At 44.2% G+C, this 21,487-nt stretch overlaps 1 non-coding gene and 1 pseudogene across 1 annotated transcript; one reads left to right on the top strand and one right to left on the bottom strand.

Moving 5' to 3' along the window:
- Positions 1-9,297: 9,297 nt before the first annotated feature.
- On the top strand, positions 9,298-10,591 carry LOC105723917 (keratin, type I cytoskeletal 18-like; annotated as a pseudogene).
- Positions 10,592-19,327: 8,736 nt separating this feature from the next.
- On the bottom strand, positions 19,328-19,490 carry LOC135275071 (U1 spliceosomal RNA). Its single transcript, XR_010342784.1, has one exon. It is a non-coding gene; the product is annotated as a U1 spliceosomal RNA (small nuclear RNA).
- Between the last annotated feature and the right edge of the window lie 1,997 nt (positions 19,491-21,487).

The following is a 21,487-nucleotide window of genomic DNA, read 5'->3' as shown; positions in this document are numbered from 1 at the left end:
TTGGGGGAAAAAAAAAAGAATGAAGGGCAGGACTATTATAACATCTGGCTATTATAAAAATCCTTAAATTAATTGTTTTTTTCTCTTTAGTATTTTCTGTGACCTGTTCTCATATTTACATACCCACTGAGAGCTTTAAAAGTTATCGCTTCACTCCTTCGTAGCAGATACTACTAATGAAAATCAAACTGGTAGCAATAACTTTTTACATTTTTTATTGTCTAGAAAGTTTTACAATATGTGTGTGTTGGTTTTATAATAAAAACAACACTAAAGATATGAAAAAGAACTGTAGCATGATTGAAATGTTTTTAGGTGTGCATTTAAACAGGAAATACAACCATCAAAGAAAAGAGGCACATTGCAAAGAGAATTGTGTAACTATTCTTTGATTAAAGCAAACTTCTAAGATTTATTCTGTCTTTCGTATACATTTTCATCTTCAGATAGCAAAGCCCTTCCTGTTAGAGTAAGAGCCATGTGATGCCAATTGTGTGCCCAGGAATGCAATCCACATGCATGATGCCGTGTCACTACCTAGAAGCCAGAAACGGTTGCTGGGGATTTTACACTCTATGGAATTGAAATCCAAATCAGATCCATATTATTACACTGGAAATAGACTGCTGCACACTTACTGCCTACTGAGATCTCTTCTCTGTGAATTGGAGTTAAGGCCATTGTATGATACATTTGCCCACGTTTTATTTTTTATTCATAAATTCAGTGAAATTGTTCTCCATTTGACAGGTTCCAAATGTCAGTTGTTCCCCAAAGTGACAGATTCACTCATGTTACTTCATTTAAAAAATTTAAAGCATGTTAAATTTTTAGGTGTTTGTTATTTCCCCTCTTCACATCTATGATGATGGGTTCTAGTTGGATATATTACATCTCCCACAATCGATTTATGGAAAACGTTATAAATACCTCCTTGGTGCTCAGTTGACCTGTTCGCCATCTCTTCTGTAAAAGGTTAATGTTGGAAACAGGAAATTTCCCCTAAAAGTCATCCAATCCTTCAGCAAATGTTTATGGAGCGTATACTCTGTACTAGAGTTTGGGCTGGGCCCTGGTCACACTGGATACCAACACAGCGTGGTTCCTTGCCCTGCTCAGAATGATCTCCCCTCGACCCACATCCTGGGGACAAGTTAAACATGTCATGCGTTAACCAAGGTATGTTTACAGTTGTAATATGCCTATTACAGGTTTCTCCTATGCTAATTGTTCTGCTATATCAACATCAGTCCTTCTTATTGAACCAACAGAAGCCTCTATTTCCTGAGAATGAGAGGACTAAAGACCTTACAGTGGTGGAAAAAGTTCCACTCCAAGGGCAATTGGTTCTCTCCTAGGATGTTCAGTGGAATCACCTGGAGATGTCTGAAGATAATGAAGCCAGGCCTTACCTCCAGAGGGTCTGATTTAATCAGCCTGGGTTGCCACATGGGGACTTATAATCCCATCTCACATGACTCTAATGTACATCAAGGCTGGGAGCTCCTGCTCTAGGACCAATTAGCTCCTGGCAGGTGGGACCCATGTAGTCCAAGCCACATTCTCGCACTTGCCTCTTGCATTGCTGTCCTGTCTGTGAAAGAACCTCATCATTTATCCTTTGTCTCTGGCCTGTTGGTGCCTGCCATGATGCTTTTATAAAGAGGAACATGTTCCCCTTCAAGCCTATGTGACAAAATGAGAAATTCTCAAACAGTAATCTTACTGTGAGTTACTAATTCACCTTCTGCTGCTCAATGAATTGCTGGTTGTGATTGAGCATCATTTATTAATCTGTATGTGAAAGAAAGCCCACTTCAGATGCCACATGACTATTTGCTTCCCTTGTTTATCTTCTGGATAAAACAGAGTCCTGAACATCCAGTACAGCAGTTTGTATTAACAAACACGTAAGAGCTTGTCTTGTGATTCCTTTGTTCTAGGATTTCCTTGAACACTGGACACGGGTGTTGACTGCAGGACCAGCCTTCCAGGACTCATGCCAGCTCACAGAGTCTATCCACAAGGCCAGGTAACCCCTCCTCCATGATGCATGTCTGTAATGAAACCTCTCTCCTCTTACTTACATGTCCTGGTATTGCCCCTCTGCCAAGAAGACTGTCAGCAACAACGAGGTCACTTGCTTGCACCCCACTCTCGGTGAGCCCCTGCCTCAAAGGTCTCTCAGCTACTTCAGGAACAGATTCTCAGTATTTTTTTTTTTTTTTTTTTTTTTTTGAGACGGAGTTTCACTCGTTACCCAGGCTGGAGTGCAATGGCGCGATCTCGGCTTACCGCAACCTCCGCCTCCTGAGTTCAGGCAATTCTCCTGCCTCAGCCTCCTGAGTAGCTGGGATCACAGGCACGCGCCACCATGCCCAGCTAATTTTTTTTGTATTAGTAGAGACGGGGTTTCACCATGTTTACCAGGTTGGTCTCGATCTCTTGACCTCGTGATCCACCCGCCTCGGCCTCCCAAAGTGCTGGGATTACAGGCTTGAGCCACCGTGCCCGGCCCAGATTCTCAGTGTTTAAGGAAAAGCCTGCCCACCCAATGAGCCACAGCTTGGCCTTGCTGCCCTCTAAAAAGACTAAGCCATTCTCCTTGTACCATTCTAGATTCTTCTTTGAAAGATAACGTTCCCATGCATACAATGATGAGATGCTGTAGGGTCCTCCCAAAGACAGCACTGTATACTTGCTCACCTTTGACACAGCATCCTATTTGGGAGAAATTCCATGCATCAATCCATGTCTTATGTGAAAAAGTCCATCCGGATGTGGCTGCATTCACGTCTTCTTTTCTGTAATAAGCAATGAAATTTCAGGGAGGAGAAAGGATGTAGTTGGGTTCTCTTTGGCGGGTCTAGTCTTAGCTAGAGAAGGGGATATCAGAAGAGAGTCTCTTGCAGCATCTGCTGACCTTCAGAAGAGTCTTTAATTTAAAATATCAGCATGTCAGAGTGCCATAGACATTCCCTGGGTTCCTTCACCATAGTTTACTGTTTCATTTGATATTGTAATGAGCTCTTACACACGTTTGTGCACTTGTGGGAATTTACCTGTGAGATAAATTTATAGTAGTGGAATTGCCTGATCACAGGATATGTTTACCTAAAATCTTGGTAGCTATTGCCAATTGCCTTCCAATATATTCCACAATCCCCAGCATCTGCCAGTACTGAGTATGTGTTTGCCCACCATTCACCAACCTGTGTGGTTTCTCACTTTTTGATCTTCACCATTCCAATTATTAACAATAGTAACCCATTTCCATTTTAATGTACAATTCTTTAATCACAGACAAGAGAGAACACTTTTTACATACTTAGAAGCCATTTCAAGTGTTTTTGTTTTTTGCTTTCTGTTAGGTTACTGTTCTTTTTCTTAATTTTAAAAAGTCTTTGTATACCATGGAAATTAAATACTAAAGAATACTTTTTTGTACTAAAGAATATTTTAATACTTACATACTTAGATACTAAGAACTATTTAGTTGCAAGTGTTTTTTTTTCAGTCTATCAATTAGTGATCCTTCAGTTACAAGAGATAGAACTCAACTCATATAAATAACAAAGGAGCCTGGTGTGGTGGCTCACTCCTGTAATCCCAGCACTTTGGGAGGCAAGGCATGAAGATCACTTGAGTCCAACAGTTCAAGACCAGCCTGGGCAACATGGTGAGACCCCTGTCTCCACAAAAAATGTTTTTTTGTTTGGTTGGTTTTGGTGGTTTTTTTTCTTTTGAGATGGAGTTTCGCTCTTGTTGCCCAGGCTGAAGTGCAATGGCATGATCTTGGCTCACTGCAACCTCTGCCTCCCAAGTTCAAGTAATTCTCCTGCCTCAGCCTCCTGAGTAGCTGGGATTACAGGCATGTGCCACCATGCCTGGCTACTTTTGTATTTTTAGTAGAGATGGGTTTTCACCATGTTGGTCAGGCTGATCTCAAACTCCTGACCTCAGATGATCTGCCTGCCTCGGTCTCCCAAAGTGCTGGGATTACAGGCATGAGCCACCATGCCAGATCTAAAAATGGTTTTAAATTAGGCATAGTGGCACATGCCTGTAGTCCCAGCTACTCGGTAGTCTGAGGTGGGAGGATTGTTTGAGCCCAGGAAACTGAGGCTGCAGTGAACTGTATTCGTGCCACTGCACTCCAGCCTGGGCAACAGAGCAAGACATTGTCTTAAAAATCAATAAATAATAAAGTATATTTATTGGCTCAAAAAACTAAAAAGTGGTTACAATGTTAGGTGAGACCTGATCTAGCAAACGAAAGATCTCATTTCTCTATTTCCCTGTCTTCTGCTTTCCATAGGGTTGGCTTCATCCATCAGCTCCAGCAGCTGTGAGACCTCACTCTCACTCTATGCTTTCCAGAGAGAGAGAGAGAGATTGTCTCTTCTGCGGGCTCCTGCCCAAGACCCGGGATTCCTTCTTTCTCTATATCTGTTTCAGTCTCTGTCTCTGTTTCTCTCTCTCTCTCTCTCTCTCTCTCTCTCTCTCTCTCACACACACACACACACACACACACACACATGCACACTGACATGATCATGTGCCCATCCCTGATCTAATTGGTTCACTCAAGCGGGGAGGGCATGCTAATTACTTTAAGCCACTTAGGATCCACCCCCTACCCAAAGTATATAAATGAGAATGGGGAATTAAAAATTCCCCCAAGAAAGATGAGCCTCTATGAATAACTTCAGGATCGGGGGTTATAAACAGCCATTGTATACGAGGAGAACAGTACAGCCTCAGAGTTTCTTATGATTTTACCAAGTCATAGATTTCCTTAAGGCCTGCCTGACTCAATTCTAGCAGATGGAATTCTGTGGCTTGAAAAGGCACATCCTCCTAACTGCAGACCATAGAGAAAAGAGCTACTGATGTCAGCAGAAAGTGCTAGCCCTAATTTTTTAAATTTCCACTAAATTTGTAGGCTAAAACATTTGCAAAAATGCAATCCTGTTTTATATTTAGTAACCATAAAACTTTCCTTATGAGGTTGTCTGTAAAAAGTCCTTTTCCAAGATTATCTGGCTTTCAAGGTTTGGTGTAATTCCTGCAAAATAAGATTCTAATCTCTAAAAACCTTGAATGCTGACTGGTAGTCATGGATAACTCTATTCAAACTGAGATTTGTAACTTTAGAAGTACAAACTACCATTCTATTCTTCATTAATAACAATCGTAACACCCTCTTTCTTCTCCTTTGGTGCATAAAGGTCAGTAAATAGATGGCTGGCTGATTCATCTTAAAATAACGTGTTCCAGGAAGTTTATCGTAATAGCCAATTTATCTTTCAGCTTTATGTTAATGTTTTCAGAGCAGGCTGTGTGTCTGTGTGTGGGGGGTGGGGTGTTTAAATTTACCAGTCCTCCAGTGCTCCCAAAACAACATCTCAAATTGACAAAACAGTGTGGGTTTCCTTTGGGAAACCACATGGTTCTGAGCAGGAAAATGGTGGACATTTGTGGGCCTTTTTGACTTTCCACCTCCTTTTAAGGAAGCCAAAGAGTCCAGTCTTTCCACCCCAGCCTCTCCCTTCCAGCCTCCCTCTTCAGCTTCCCTTGCAGCTAGAGTACAAGGATGTGATCTGGGCTTAACCAGTCAGACACACTAGCCCCAGAGTGTTGAACTGGCGGCTGCTGATCCAAAGCAGTAAGACAAGCAGAGTCCACAGCAGTGGCTACAGCAATAACTGGTTTCCGGGAGCAGCAGATGCTGCACAGAACGTGACAGCCATGTCCTCACCAGCAAGATTTTGGCTGTGGACCTTCAGCTGCCTGGGATCACTAATTCCTGACCCTTTCTCCTGCTGCTTTGCAAGATTTCCCCGTGCTTCTGTGAACCGGGTGCTTTTCAGTCAGTTCCTTTCTGGTTTAGCCAGAGTTGGTTTCTGATGCTAATAATATTGACAGTTACAAGAAATAAGGAGAACATCCCTGTCCTAGACTCTGGGTCCCACTTTGCCACCTGAGCACCAGGAGTCCTTTATGAAGACCGTCCCTCTGGTTCTGGTCATGCTGCTGTCTTGTCCCTTCTCCTCCTCCCCTCCTCCCCTCCTCCCCTCCTCCCCGCCTCCGCCCCTCCGCCCCTCCTCCCCCTCCCTCCGCCCCTCCACCCCTCCTCCCCCTCCCCTCCTCTCCTCCTCCCCCCTCCCTTCCTCCCCCTCCCCTCCTCCCCCCTCCCCTCCTCTCCTCCTCCCCTCCTCTCCTCCTCCCCTCCTCCACTCCTCCCCCCTCCCCTCCTCCCCTCCTCCCCTCCTCCCCTCCTCCCTTCCTCCCCTCCTCCCCCCCCTACCCTCCTCCCCTCCTTCCTTTTCTGCTTTCTTCCCTCCTCCTCTCCTTCGTCTCTCCTCTCTAAGGGACCAGCATCAGAGACATTAATGATGCATTCCCACCATCTCTCATTGGCTCAGCATCCTCCACAAACCTTCCCTGAGAAGAGCCTCCACCCCATACAACACAACCTCCCTCAACAGAGCCCTGGGGCCACCCATTCCACTGGTTCCTCCATTGTGCCCAGATTGGCTGCCAGGCTAGGATATAACTTGTGCTTAGTTTGCAGCTCCCCAAATTCTGAGAAATGAGTGACTTTGGAAAATACTTTGTCCTTTTTCTGAAAAGATCCTTCTAGATAATCTTTGGCAGGGTTAAATGATTCCAGCTGAGCCTGGTGCCTGCTTCCCAACGGCGTGGACCCTGCCTCTTTCCTTCCTCCCTCCCTCCCTCAACACTCCCTCCCTTCATTTTCATAAGCATTCAGTGAGCACCTCCTAGGAATGAGACACGATGACAGATTCTCAGCTCAACCGTCTATCACTGAAGTCTCACTCTAGTAAGGCATATTTATTCCAGTACGCCCAATAACCCACAGTGAGTCACTGTGCGTTCAGTGCAGTCAAGGTTATTCCTTCTCTTGTAGGTAACAGGAGTCTCTTCTCTTTCCACTGCAAAAGATGTGCCTTCGGAGCATCTGAATCATAAAAAAGGTGACATTTCTACTTTTCTCAAAATAAATAAAAGAGCCCGGCTAAGCAAGAATCCCTCAGTTATATCACAAGAGCCATCCAGTAACAACTTCTCCCTGTCATAGCCAATGGCTTAAAGGCACCTAAAGTCCTAGTAAGGTTTTCCCAGATTCTAGTTCCTGGGAAGCTTTACCTGGAGGATAGTTGCAGGTTAAATCCAAGTGACCAAGCTGGTGGGGAGGAAACCCACTGCCTGGGCCATGCTCAGTCCTTCAGGGTTTCCAGGGACCAAAGATTATGCACAGGAACCGCCCAGTCATATCCACTGCCAGTCACTTTGAATAAACAACTTTGCATATATGTCAACATATGTCTGCTGACATATACAGAACATGAACCCATATGCACATCTTTATAATAGTTTCATTATAAGGATATACTTTTAAAAAGTTATTGGCATAAACACATGCCCATCTCCAATTAAAGTAATCATATAGTTAAGCTGTTTTTAGTTTTTGCCCCATAAGTTATAAATAGATGAAACCATTTACAACATAATAAAATCCAGCTCTAATCTTTATCTCTGCTGAAGACCACTCTCTGTGATCCTTACCTGAGCATATTTTTCACAGGCCACAGGACCGGACGGTCAGATTTTCTGTATCTCCAGGTGCCTGGGTCGTGCTGGTTTATAATCCTTCCGGCAGCTGGGCACAGTGGTGCACGCCTGCAATCCCGGCACTTTGAGAGGCCAAGGCAGGTGGATCACTTTAGGCCAGGAGTTCAAGACCAGCCTGGCCAACATGGTGAAACCCCATTTCTACTAAAAATGCAGAAATTAGCTGGGCGTGGTGGTGTACAACTGTAATCCCAGCTACTGGGATGGCTGAAGCAGAAGACTCTTCAACTTGGGAGGCGGAGGTTACAGTGAGCCAAGATCGTGACATTGCACTAAAGTCTAGTTGAAGGAACGAGACTCTGTCCAAAAAAAAAAAAAAATCCTTGGCAGAAATTTAGTCAGGACCTGGGAAGGATTATTTCAAATTAGGTCCATCAAGAGGAAAAGGGGGAAGGAATTCCCAAGTGACACCGCCCCCACCCACAACACTTTGAGGATGCCTCTGTCTTCACCTGCTTTGTGTGGATCTAAGTTTACTGTCTCCAAGGAACAAGCTTCCCTACAGCTTCTAGAAGGGCCCATTTTGGAAACTACAGGGGGCTCTGAGGTTTGGCTTTCTGAAGTTCTGAGAGAGGTACCTGCTCCCGCTCAGGAGGTCCCTACGCACCTGCCAGGTAAATGCAAGTTTACCTGAGAGTCAAGCCTGCCCGTAACTCCCAGGGCTTAAAGTCTCAGCAGCTTACACAGAAAACTGTGTTCCTCAGCCCACTCACTGCTCAGTCCTTGGCAATGCTCTAATGGCAGTTCCTTAGGGAAACAATTTGTCATCAATTTAAACCGTAAAATAGACTACATTCTTTACACTACATAGATTTACAACTAACATTTTTAACTTTTTTCCAAATATTTTATTTATTTTATTTTATTTTTGAAACAGGGTCTTAATCTCTCACCGAGGTTGGAGTGCAGTGGTGTGGTCATGGGTTATGGCAGTCAAGACTTCCCCAAGCTCAGGTGATCCTCCCACCTCAGCCTCTGGAGTAGCTAGGACTACAGGCACACGTCACAATGCCAGGTTAATTTTGTTATATTTTTTGTAGAGATGGGGTTTCATCACGTTGCCCAGGCTGGTCCTGAACTCCCAGACTCAAGGGATCCACCCGCCTCGGCCTCCCAAAGTGCTGGGATTACAAGCGTGAGCCACTGCACCTGGCCCCAGATATTTTAATTCAAAAAATTTTTACCTGAAAAAATTTGTTTCAACTACTAGGCACTTGGCAAAACACTCTCCAAATATTATTTCAGTGATTCTCATCATACATTTGTATAGTTACCAATGGCCAGGTGCAGTGACTCACACCTGTAATCCTAGCACTTTGGGAGGTCGAGGCGGGTGGATCCCTTGAGTCTGGGAGTTCAGGACCAGCCTGGCCAACATGGTGAAACCCTGTCTCTACTAAAAATACAAAATTAGCCAGGCATGGTGGCACATGCCTGTAATCCCAGCTACTTGAGAGACTGAGGCAGGAGAATCGCTTGATCCCGGGAGGCAGAGGTTGCAGTGACCGAGTTCATGCCATTGCACTCCAGCCTGGGCAACAAGAGTGAAACTCTGTCTCAGAAAAAAAAAAAAAAAAAAAAATTACTGGTCGTCGGCAAAGCCTGAGTGCCGTCCTCTCGCTCTCCTCCCCAGGCAGCATGAGCTTCACCACTCGCTCCACCTTCTCCACCAACTACCTGGTCCATGGGCTCCATCTGGGTGCCCAGCTATGGCGCCTGGCCGGTCAGCAGTATGGCCAGCGTCTATGCAGGCACCGGGGGCTCTAATTCCCGCATCTCCATGTCGCACTGCACCAGCTTCCAGAGCGGCATGGGGGTCGGGGGCCTGGCTGCGGGGATGGCCAGGGGTCTGGCAGGAATGGGAGGCATCCAGAACCAGAAGGAGACCACGCAAAGCCTGAACGACCGCCTGGCCTCCTACCTGGACAGAGTGAGGAGCCTGGAGACCGAGAACCGGAAGCTGGAGAGCAAAATCCGGGAGCACCTGGAGAAGAAGGGACCCCAGGTCAGACACTGGGGCCATTACTTCAAGACCATCGAGGACCTGAGGGCTCAGATCTTCACAAATACTGTGGACAATGCCCGCATCATTCTACAGATTGACAATGCCCGTCTTGCTGCTGATGACTGTAGAGTCAAGTATGAGACAGAGCTGGCCATGAGCCAGTCTGTGGAGAGCGACATCCATGGGCTCTGCAAGGTCGTCGATGACACCAATGTCACTCGGCTGCAGCTGGAGACAGAGATCGAGGCGTTCAAGGAGGAGCTGCTCTTCATGAAGAAGAACCATGAAGAGGAAGTAAAAGGCCTACAAGCCCAGATTGCCAGCTCTGGGTTGACCGTGAAGGTAGGTGCCCCCAAATCTCAGGACCTTGCCAAGATCATGGCAGAAATCCGGGCTCAATATGACGAGCTGGCTCGGAAGAACCGAGAGGAGCTGGAAAAGTACTGGACTCAGCTGATTGAGGAGAGCACCATAGTGGTCACCACACAGTCCACTGAGGTTGAAGCTGCTGAGATGACGCTCACAAAGCTGAGACGTACAGTCCAGTCCTTGGAGATTGACCTGGACTCCATGAGAAATACGAAGATCAGCTTGGAGAACCGCCTGAGGGAGGTGGAGGCCCGCTACGCCCTGCAGATGGAGCAGCTCAATGGGATCCTTGTGCACCTGGAGTCAGAGCTGGCACAGACCTGAGCAGAGGGACAGCACCAGGCCCAGGAGTACGAGGCTCTGCTGAACATCAAGGTCAAGCTGGAGGCTGAGATCGCCACCTACCGCTGCCTGCTGGAAGATGGGGAGGACTTCAGTCTTAGTGATGCCCTGGACAGCAGCAACTCCATGCAAACCATCCAAAAGACCATCACCCTCTGGATAGTGGATGGCAAAGTGATGTGTGATACCAATGACATCAAAGTTCTGAGACATTAAGCCAGCAGAAGCAGGGGACCCTTTGGGGAGCAGGAGGCCAATAAAAAGTTCAGAGGTCAAAAAAATATATTACTGACATGCTTCCACACACGGCCTCATCGGATTTCCCCAGGAGTCCCTCAGAGTGTGTAGGACTTGGCGGCATTGATTTGATGAGCAAGGAAGCTAGGACCCAAGCGGTTATAAAGACTTGTACAGTTAGTAAATGATAGTAAAGCACTCAGGCCTCTCGAGCGCTTTCAAAGTTCAGGCTCAATATAGAAATGGAGGACTCAATCTTGGCATTTTCTAAGCTGAAAGACTGAGGCAAAAAACAAAAAACAACCAGGAAGGCTATTTTCTGAAACCTTCTATTAAATTTTTTATTTGAATGAGAAGATGCTAACTGTAAATAATTCCCTATTGTCTACATTTTCCAAAAGAAAGAAGGAAAAAATAACTGGACTAAATTTAAGTTCTGACATAAGAGCCTTTTCTATCAGCAGCTGCACACTGGTCACTTGCTTTGCACAACAGTGATATGCCATCAACGCTGTGTGCCAACTAGTACTCAGGAAGTCAAATTATAGTTTAGGATCAGGATCATTATTTAAAGGTGTACTGTGGTAAATTTACGGTAATTTTTTCCCTCATTTTAATCGCTCTGAAAGCAGGATGCAGTCAATGCTGTCATACAACGACTGTCCACCAGGTGGCAGTCGAGTCGTGATGTAGTAAGAAATGTGAAAAAAAAAATCATTGACATCTGTAAGGATCAAGAAATCATGAACTTCAAAACCTTAGATTTTATGAAATACATAATGACTTGCCTGAAGTAAGGTACAACTAAAACAAGAACTGATTTTTATCGAAGATTAGATAATAACTCTAGGACTCTAGTTGTTTTTCAATCCTAGCTTTATAAGCCTCATTGAATATTGCTTGTTTAATGATGAAATTCAGCCCTTCATACATATTTTTTAAGCCTTTCTGAAAGAAAATGAATTGAGGGAATGATAGATCACAAAGAAATTATCAATCAATGCAGAGAACCTAGAGTTCACTTTTTTTTTTTTTAAATTGACACAAGGTTTTGCTCTGTCACTCAGACTGAGGGCAGCGGTGCAATCATAGCTCACTGTAGCTTTGAACTCCCTGGCTCAAGCGATCTTCCTGCCTCAGCCTCATGAGTAGCTAGGACTACAGGCATGTGCCATCATATCCAGCTAATTAATTTAAAAAAAGAATTTTTTTAGAGACAGGGTCTTACTATGTTGTCCAGGCTGGTCTCAAACTCCTAGACTCAAGCAATCTGCCTTGGCCTCTCAAAGTGCTAAAATTATAGGCATGAGCCACCACACCTTATTGATGGCAATAACAATTATAATGCAAACATTTTAGCTGTTAGTTTGTGGGACAAACCTCTTCCAGGGTGGAGAGTGGGGTCAGCAATACATACGTATAACCCTTTAATCTCTTAGTAGTCTCCTATTCATGCCTCCACAAATTATCTCAAACTTAGTGGCTTAAAACACACAAATTTGTTTCCTTAGAATTCTGTAGAAGTCCAACAAGAATCCCTCCTTGCTAAGTTCAAGGTGTAGGCAGGTCTGTGCGTCCTTTCGGAAAGGCTTAGGGGAGAATCCACTTCCTCGCCCTTTCTAGCATCTAGAGGCTGCCACAGCCCTGGGCTCTCAGCTCCTTCTCCATCTGCAAAGCCAGCAATGCCACATCACTCTGGCTCCACATCTGTCCTCTTAGCCCCCTCTGATTCTCTCTTCTGCCCTCTTCTTTGACTTTTAAGAGCTGTTGTGCTTACACTGGGCCCACTCAGATAATCTAGGATAGTCTTCCTATTTTACGGTCAACAGATTAGCAACCTTAATTCCTCTCTGTCATGTAACATAACATAGTCACAGGTCCTGGGAATTAGGATGTGGATAGCTTTCATCTTTGGGGGCCTATTAAAGTCCCTCTCTGTCTTATACAGTACTTAAAATGAATCTCAAAGCCCTGTTTTAAGAAAAAAGTGACCATCTCCCCTTTCTCTTAACTCTTGGTGTAGCTCTCCCTGAGTGGCTGCAACAGTCTTCAAAGAGAGACTCTGAGCTCATCACTGTCTCCCAGCTACAGTGTTAAGAAGGTGCTTCAATTTCTTTCCAGGTTGAGGAAGTCATTTCAATTTGCCACAGATCCCTGTGCCTGCCACTGCCCTGAGCTTGTAATAACTGAATCTGCAACATCTCTTTTTCCCTTCCAATAGCTAAAATCTTGACCCTTCTCCTGAGGAAAAACGTCTGCCCTCAGCCTTCTCAGCTTCCCTTTCTCTCTGTCCTTCTCTTTCTCTCTTCACTTCTATCACCTTCACTTTCTCTCTGTCCTGATGGTTTATGGAAAGTCTTTTGACTAAAAGACAATTATTTGTTCTTGTTTTTTTAAGCTGCATTCACTTTGCTGAGTTTCTGATTATTTTCATCCTCCCACTGTGTTTTTTTCAGAGTCAAAGAGTTTCAGGCACAGACCTTTTCTCTAAGTTCTCAGGTTTGTAACTATTCTACCGAGTTATTTAGCCATCTCAATCCAAGAAGAGGATATAATCTTTGTATAATAGGAGTCCCCATTCCTCTTTTTCTGTTCATTGAGAAAATCCTTATATCAAACTAAACCCATAATCTGGGTCCTTGACATCTAAAAACATACTTAGAATTTTTTTAATGACTATGTGATATGTTGAGCAGTCAGGTGTCAATTACAACAACAACCCACACTGAAAGTAACCATCAAGCCTTTATCCGCTTATTGTAATGGTGCAAGCAAGAGGCAGAGAGAAGTGCCCCTAGGGTTCCATTTTCATCATGGAACAACACTGAAAAATAAAAATGAAATCCTAAGCCCCCTAACTGGCCAAACAGACATCCTCTTGGCCAAGGAGACCCCAGAGAAACCTTGAGCCTGAGTTCCCAGCAATGATGGGATGGAAGGGCAGACACACCTCATTATGTACCCTCCCTCCCTCACTAACTGCCAATGGGCTTCCCTCTGTAAGAGCTTAACAGAAACCAGCCCTTTCAAAAGACCCCACCACTGATATCCACCAACAGCCTGACACTGCCCCTCCTTTATTCCCTGATAAGAGACCACTGACCAGTGGTTCTGGCCAGTCTATGGAAATGCACAGTGAGGGTGTTTATGGCCTCTGTCACACCTTTTGACATCAGAGGGCTGAAAACTCCACCCTCAGATCCTACTGATGCCGATAGTGTTTGAACATGAGTCCCACGGAGAGGCTTGAAGCTCCACTGCGCATGCACACATTTTTCCTTTCATACATATTCATGACTCCTCCTGTAGCTCATTGAATACGTCTATTTGACCACCCTGCTCGGCATGAATTCTCCTGTTCCCTTTGCCTCTCCCTCAAAATGTCTGTGTCTGGCTTCTGGCCAGAGGCTATGTTTCCCAGCCTGTCAGAATGGCCATTCTGCTGGCTGCAAACCTTTATGAGTAATATAGCTCTCCTTTCCACGTGTAGGGACTTCTCATTCTTCAGTTGACAGCATGGAGCAAATGGGGTGAGTCACCACACTGCTCAGAAGTCAAGAATAGAAGGCTTGTGCCTGTTCACGACTGCCTGTGGGGTTTGGGGAGAGAGAAGAGCGTGGGGGCCAAGGCCCTTGACTCCCTAAACGTTCACCGAAAAAATTACTGACATGAGACAGATTGATTAATAGACGAAAAGGCATATAAATTTATTTAATTTGTATATACAAGAGCCTTCAGAATGAAGACCCAAGCTCCCAGTGAGGTATAGAAGCTTATATACTATTGATTAAAAAAAAAAAAAAAAAGCCAAACTCTGCAAAACATTTGAAAAGATTAGTTCTGAGCAAAATATGCATGACCATGGCCAAAGGCATGGTTTCTAGAGATCCTGAGAACCTGTGTCCCAGGTGATTGGGTTACAGCTTGGTTTTATATATTTTAGGGAGACATGAGACATCAATCATAATGTGCAATACACATTGTTTCCATCTGAAAAGGCGGGACAGCTCCCAGTGGGGTGATGAAGGGCTTACAGATCATAGGTGGATTCAAAGATTTTCTGATAGGTTGAAGGAGTCAAGTTACCTAAAAACCTGGAATCAATGGGAAAGAGTGGCTGGGTTAGGATAAAGGGCTGTAGAAACCAAGGTTTTGGTTTTTGTTTTTGCTTTTTGAGACGGAGTTTTGCTCTTGTTGCCCAGACCGGAGTGCAATGGCACAGTCTCGGCTCACTGCCATTTCTGCCACCTGGGTTTAAGCGATTCTCCTGCCTCAGCCTCCCAGCAGCTGGTATTACAGGTGCGAGCCACCACACCCAGCAAATTTTTGTATTTTTAATAGAGAAAGGGTTTCACCATGTTGGTCAGGCTGGTCTCAAACTCCTGATCTCAGGTGATCCACTGGCCCCGGCCTCCCAAAGTGCTGGGTTTACAGGCACCAGCCATTGCACCCGGCCGAGTCCAAGGTTCCCACGAAGTCTCTTAGGTGGCTGCCCTTAGAGACAATAGATGGCAAATGTTTCCTATTCAGATCTTTAAAAGGTGCTAGATTTTCAATCAATCTCTTCAGGATTGGGAGGATATAGAAGGGGAAAGATCTAGTTATGTTAATAGAGATTCTTTACAGATGCAAATTTTCTCCCATAAAAGAAGGCTTTGTGAAGCCATTTCAAAATATGGCAAACAAACATATTTTGGGGTAATATATTTTGATTTCCTTCATCTGCCATGTAATGTTATGCCAGGTTGGAAAGTAAGCCACATTATATAAGGTTAAACAAAATCCATCTGATGAGATTTTACAATCTGTAGGATGGGCCTCCCCAGGTCCCTCAGATAGGAATTTGGGCAAGAGATAAAAAAAGGTCAGAGTTTAGTCTTCAATACCATCTTGAAGGTACAGAAAGAATGGGGGCTTGGATCCTGGTGAAACAGGTTACAGGAGGGGAAAGAACAGGAATTCTGTTGCGGGGATTACCAGCGAGAGTGAATGGATCTGGGAACAGATATTACCTCGTACATAGTTCTCCTTGGAACTTAAATGAGCCTTGCAGACAGTCATTACACCTGTAAAAGGGTATGTTCAGGTACGGGTACATTCTGGGTTTTCTTTTCTGCAATAGATAATAAAAGGGAGGGGAAGAAAAAACAGTTATTCTCCTTGGTGGGTCTGAATTTTAGGCAAGTAAAGGAACTTCAACTTCCATGGGAGAGACAGTGGAGAGGGGAAGATCACTGAGACCTTGGGGCTTCTTCAGCTCAGTATGTCAAAATGCTGTGTTTGGAGTAACAATTTCTGAGCCCCAACAGGAGAAAGGTCCAGATCATAGGTGGATTCGAAGAATAGGAAGATATTGAAGCAGCATCATTGTCTGGGGTAATACACAGGTTTGCTGTCCCATGCCACAGAAAACTAGGACACAGACACACCAGAGCGAAGTTAAGGATGGAAGTTTAATAGGCGAAAGAAAGAGAAGAGCTCTCTGCATACAAAGGGGTCCTGGAGAAAATGAGTTGCCACTTCCACGGTGAAATGCAGAAGGTCGGATAGATGAGCTTGAGGGGCAGTGTCTGACTCACAGGGCATAGAAGATTGGTTGGACCAGGTGTGTCATCTACATACCGAAAGAAGAAGCTGGCTGCACCACCCTAATTTTTTATTAAGCAAATGGTTTCTCTACCTGGCTGAGGCCATGTTGCCTGGTTCTTTACTGTACACACGGTGATAAAGAAAAGGGAAGATGGAGCCTCCATGTTGAGCATACCTGCCTCTTCTATTGGCACAGCTGTGGCATTTCCACGTGCAAGCTTCCAGCTTGCTTATCTATATCTGCAGCTTGATTTTTCAGGCGGCTCTTTGTTGGAAAAGAAATTTTGGGGGAGCTGCTTTTTGTTAAAAGGGAAGCTTTGCTTAGGATCTCGTCACCCTCACTATCTGCCTAAAATAATTTCTTTCTAGCTGTTGTATCAATATTGAGTCAAACTAGAGAAAAGGGCCTTATCCACGGCCACCAATATGGACACCTGTGAAGGCAGGCTTCTGGGCTAGGAACACAGATGTGTCTGTGAGCATGGCTAGCCCGGGGAAGGGTGAGGGTCTGAGTCCTTGGCTACAGCTCCTTCCAGAAAAGTGCAATGCATTGGCTGAGCAACAAGTCTGCTGTGGGGAGGGGACCTTCTCTCCACAAGGTCTGCAAAGCTAAACCTTGTCTTTGCTTACAGTAGGGCCTGCAAAATCACACATAGGATTTTGGCCTGAGTAGGACGTCTCACAAGGGTCAATTCAAATGCAAATGATAGGGGAAACAGGAGAGTTAAATGAAGTTAATTTCACTTTATGATATTCAAAATAATTTAAAGAGGAGCAGGACTTGAGACAGCCACCTGTAAACCAAAGAAGTCTTGATCAAGTTAGAGCAGAGGTTCCCAGCCCTCGAGCCGTTAGGAACGGGGCCACACAGCAGGAGGTGAGCAGTGGGGGAGCAAGCGTTACTGCCAGAGCTCCACTTCCTGCCAGATCAGCATTAGATCCGCATAGGAGCATGACCTTACTGTGAACTGCACATGCAAGGGATCCAGCTTGCTTGCTCCTTATCAGAATCTAATGCCTAATGATCTGTTAGCCCTTAGGGAAGAAAGCCTAATGGTGGCTATGGAGGGAGGGGTATAATGAGCCATGTCTCACCTCCCATTACATTATGGCTGGGAACTCAGCTTCCAAGGTTTCTCTGGGGTCCCCTTGGCCAAGATGGGGTCTGTTCAGTTCATTGGGGTCTTAAAATTGTATTTTCCTTTCTCAGCCATGTCTAGGAATAGTCTGGAGAAATGATCGTTGCATTGACTATAAAGGTCCTGTTGAGTGCATTGTTCCCATTACACAGTGTCCTCTCTTCATTACACGAATAGGGGCTGGCTTATTTTTATTGTACAGGCCTTAGGAATCACATGTCTGATCAGGCTTCTCGCCTCATGTTGACTAACAAGAGTAAAACCAAATTTGTGGCTTATTTTATCAAATATATAGGAATTCTTTGCATGTATTTTATATGTACAAACCTCCTTAGTTTCTCTTAGTTTCACATCTTTATTTTCCCTTTGTTGTGTTCCTTGCTTATTTTTAATTTGTTTCATTTTGTTGTATGTGTTTTTATTCTGCCTAAAATCCTTTGTGGAGTAATGCAGTTAGAAGTAAAGAAACACAATTGACTTATGGAAATAACATCTAAAATGTAGATTTGCATAACACTTCAACTTATTGAATGGCTCAGAAAGACACATATTTACCTTCTACTTGTAATTATCCTTAGGGAGAAGACTGTAGCTCTGAGACTTTCTCCACAAAATTATATTATTGGAAACAGTCCAGACCATTTCCAACCCTTACATCAGAGTGCTTGGCTGGAGAACTGGGGTGGAGGGAAAAATAACTCAATAAGTCTTCCTGAAAGTTCACTTTTCAAAAGCCAAATCTTGGTAAAGGAGAGCAGAAATGCCACTGATAATAAATTAGAATTTAAGAAGGCCTGGTGCTGCATTCTACAGCAGATACCCAAAGCAGAACTCTGATAAAAGGGAAGGACAAAGGACCAAGACAGTGGAAATCAATTTACTTTTTAAACAAAGTGATGTTCGCACAGCTTTAAAAGTCAAATTATGCAAAGGTTAAAACAAAAAAAAAAAATCATTCTTCTTCCACCTTTCTCATCTTACTATCCTGCTTCTTGTAGGCAATGAATTTTAGTGTTTTTTCTGACCTGTTCTTCTATATTTTTAAACAACATGGTTAAGTTGCTATTTTATTTAATTTTAAGCATAACCCATGGACTTCTTAGGACAGATAAGGTTTTAGCTCCTCTATCACAGCATCCTCACTTGTCTCCAACCTTCCTAACCATTTTGATTCATCAACATTCACTGCTTACATTATTATAACTATACAAATATTATTTTCTGCTGGCCTAAGGAGTGAACTTAATTACATTTGTTTTCTTACGCTGATTTTTTGCTTACCCTAATTTTGGGATAGCATTGCTTAGCTAAATGCTATCCCTAAATCTTTTCAGTCCCTTCCACAGTCCCTCAATACAATTTCCCTATAGTTGAGCCAGAGAAATAATCAGTTTCATTTCCCTGGAGATCTCTCTCTCCCAGAGCATAGTCTCCTATTGTTCCAATGTCAAGTGTTTACGCTCAAGACCCGACGCTTGCCATCATCCTAGAATCTGTTGTGTTGCAGTTCCTCTTACTGGCTGCCATGTCTTCCTTTGTCTTGGTTTTCTTCTTCATTTCACATCCTCCAGTATGACATGAGAATGCACTGAGAAAGGATACAGGAAAGTCTCTCTCTTTTTTTTTTTATTAAATTATTATTTTTTTCTTTTTTTAAATTTTTCTTTTTTTTTTTTTTTTTTTTGAGATGGAGTTTCGCTCTTGTTACCCAGGCTGGAGTGCAATGGCGCGATCTCGGCTCACCGCAACCTCCGCCTCCTGGGTTCAGGCAATTCTCCCGCCTCAGCCTCCCGAGTAGCTGGGATTACAGGCACGCGCCACCATGCCCAGCTAATTTTTTGTATTTTTAATAGAGATGGGGTTTCACCGTGTTGACCAAGATGGTCTTGATCTCTTGACCTCGTGATCCACCCGCCTCGGCCTCCCAAAGTGCTGGGATTACAGGCGTGAGCCACCGCGCCAGGCGCTCTTTTTTAAAATTTTTCTTATAGAGAGCGCGAACGGAGTCCCCCACTACCACAAATTATGCAGTCGAGTTTCCCACATTTGGGGAAATCGCAGGGGTCAGCACATCCGGAGTACAATGGATAAGCCTTGCCTTGGGAAAACCACCTTCGTGATCTATTATCATTTTTTTTAAAAGATGGTGTTTCACCATGATGGCTAGGCTGGTCTTGAACTCCTGACCTCAGGTGATCCACCCGCCTCGGCCTCCCAAAGTGCTAGGATTACAGATGTGAGCCACCACGCCCAGCCAGGTCTTTTTTTTTTTTCTTGAGATGTTGCATGTCTGAACATATGTTTATTCAACTCTAATGCTTAATTAATAGTTTTGTTAGATACAGATTCTAGGTTGAAAGTCATTTCCCTTTACTATGTTGGAGACGTTTCTCCATTGTCTTTTCGCTTAGTGTTGCCATTGAGAAATCAGCTATACTGCTTATTCCTAACCCTTTACGTGTGACCTGTTAGCACACTCTATCCCCCAGCATTCCAGAAAGTTTTGGGATCTTTTTATCCTGGTGTTCTGAAATTTCACATTGATTGTTCATTGAGTGTCTTCTTCTCCTTCATTGGTTTAGCTCTCAATGGGCCCTTTCAATCTGGAAACTTAAGCCTCTAATTCTGGGAAATTTAAAAATATTATTTCTTCGATACTTTCTTCTCCACAATTTTTTCTTTTCCCCTTTTCTAATTTTTCCCTATTCATCAGAAGGTAGATATTGAATTAATTCTCTAATGTCCTTGTGTTTTTGGCTCTCAATTCCCTCTATCTCTCTTTGTTCTACTTTATGAGAGAATTCTTCAACTTTATTTTCCCATAGTTTGACTTTGTAACATCAGCGTTTAGCATGTACTTTTCATGAACTTTTTCCTGTTCTCTGAGAGTCCCTATTATCATAGCACCATGTTTATGTTTCATGGCCGCATCTCTTCCCATGTCCCTAAAAGGACATTAAGTTAGAATTTGTTTTACACTTTGTCCTGCTACCTGAATGGACGTTTTTCTCCCCTGATTCCAGTCTTCTTTTGGTTTGCATTTCACATTGGATTGCCCTGAAATATCTGATGATCATTGGCTATCATCATATGTAAGAATGAGACACCAAAAAAGCTGGGAAGCTGTATCTGCACGAATGGAGGCTTTCAGGGGCCTCCAACTATCAGAACATGTAGGACAGCTCAGATCCTACAAGGAAGGACTCTCTAATATCCTAACAGAGATAGCTTCATGTTTGCCACCTTTTGCCTCATCCGACTCTCCAGTGTACCTGATATCCTTGAGCCCAGAGCTTCTCAGGTTCCATTTCTCCAAAAAATAAGCTTCCCTCTTTGAGGACCTGAAGTCGAACTGCTTTTCATAGAGACTTTCAACCAGTGCCCCCACTGCGAGCCTACTCCTCACCTGTCTTCTGTATTACCCAGCACCTCTGATTCTCAAGGCTTCCCAAAGTCCTGAAGGTGCCAGTTGCCTTGCTTCTCATTACATCCTCCCTGAAGCCTTCACCGTACTCCACTCTGCTAAGTCTGTTGTCACTCATTCATCCACCTTCAGCCTTTTTGGTCGGCGGGGGGGAGACGGAGTCTGGCTTCGTCACCAGGCTGGAGTGCAGTGGCATGGTCTCCGCTCACTGAAACCTCTGCCTCCCAGGTTCAAGTGATTCTCCCGCCTCAGCCTCCCAAGCAGCTGGGATTATAGGCACCTGCCATCATGTCCAGCTAATTTTTGTATGTTTAGTAGAGATGGGGTTTCAACATGTTGGCCAGGCTGGTCTCGAACTCCTGATCTCAGGTGACCCGCCCGCCTCGGCCTCCCAAAGTGCTGAGATTACAGTCATAAGCCACCATGTCTGGCCTTCTCCAGTCTTCATGCATTGCAACTAAGGCTTATGCATGCCACCCAGTTTCATTAAAGATGGAGTAAAGCTTCTGTTTCTCTTCCTCCTTGTTATTTAAGCTAATATCTAAAAGAAAGGGAGTAGGAAAGTCTTTACTCAGCCTTCTTAAAATCAGAACCTATCCACTTTTCTGAAGTTCATTGCCAGACACCATTTTTCATTAACAAATAAATGTGGAAACTCTTAAGCTTATCTGCTATGTTAGCTTAAGTAGCTCATGCCATTATTTCTTGACCTTTCCTAGTCCG

The sequence above is a fragment of the Aotus nancymaae genome, unplaced genomic scaffold (assembly GCF_030222135.1).
Source record: "Aotus nancymaae isolate 86718 unplaced genomic scaffold, 86718_ANA_hifiasm-v0.15.2.pri h1tg000014l, whole genome shotgun sequence".
Taxonomy (NCBI): Eukaryota; Metazoa; Chordata; class Mammalia; order Primates; family Aotidae; genus Aotus; species Aotus nancymaae.
This window is presented reverse-complemented; position numbering and strand designations above follow the sequence as displayed.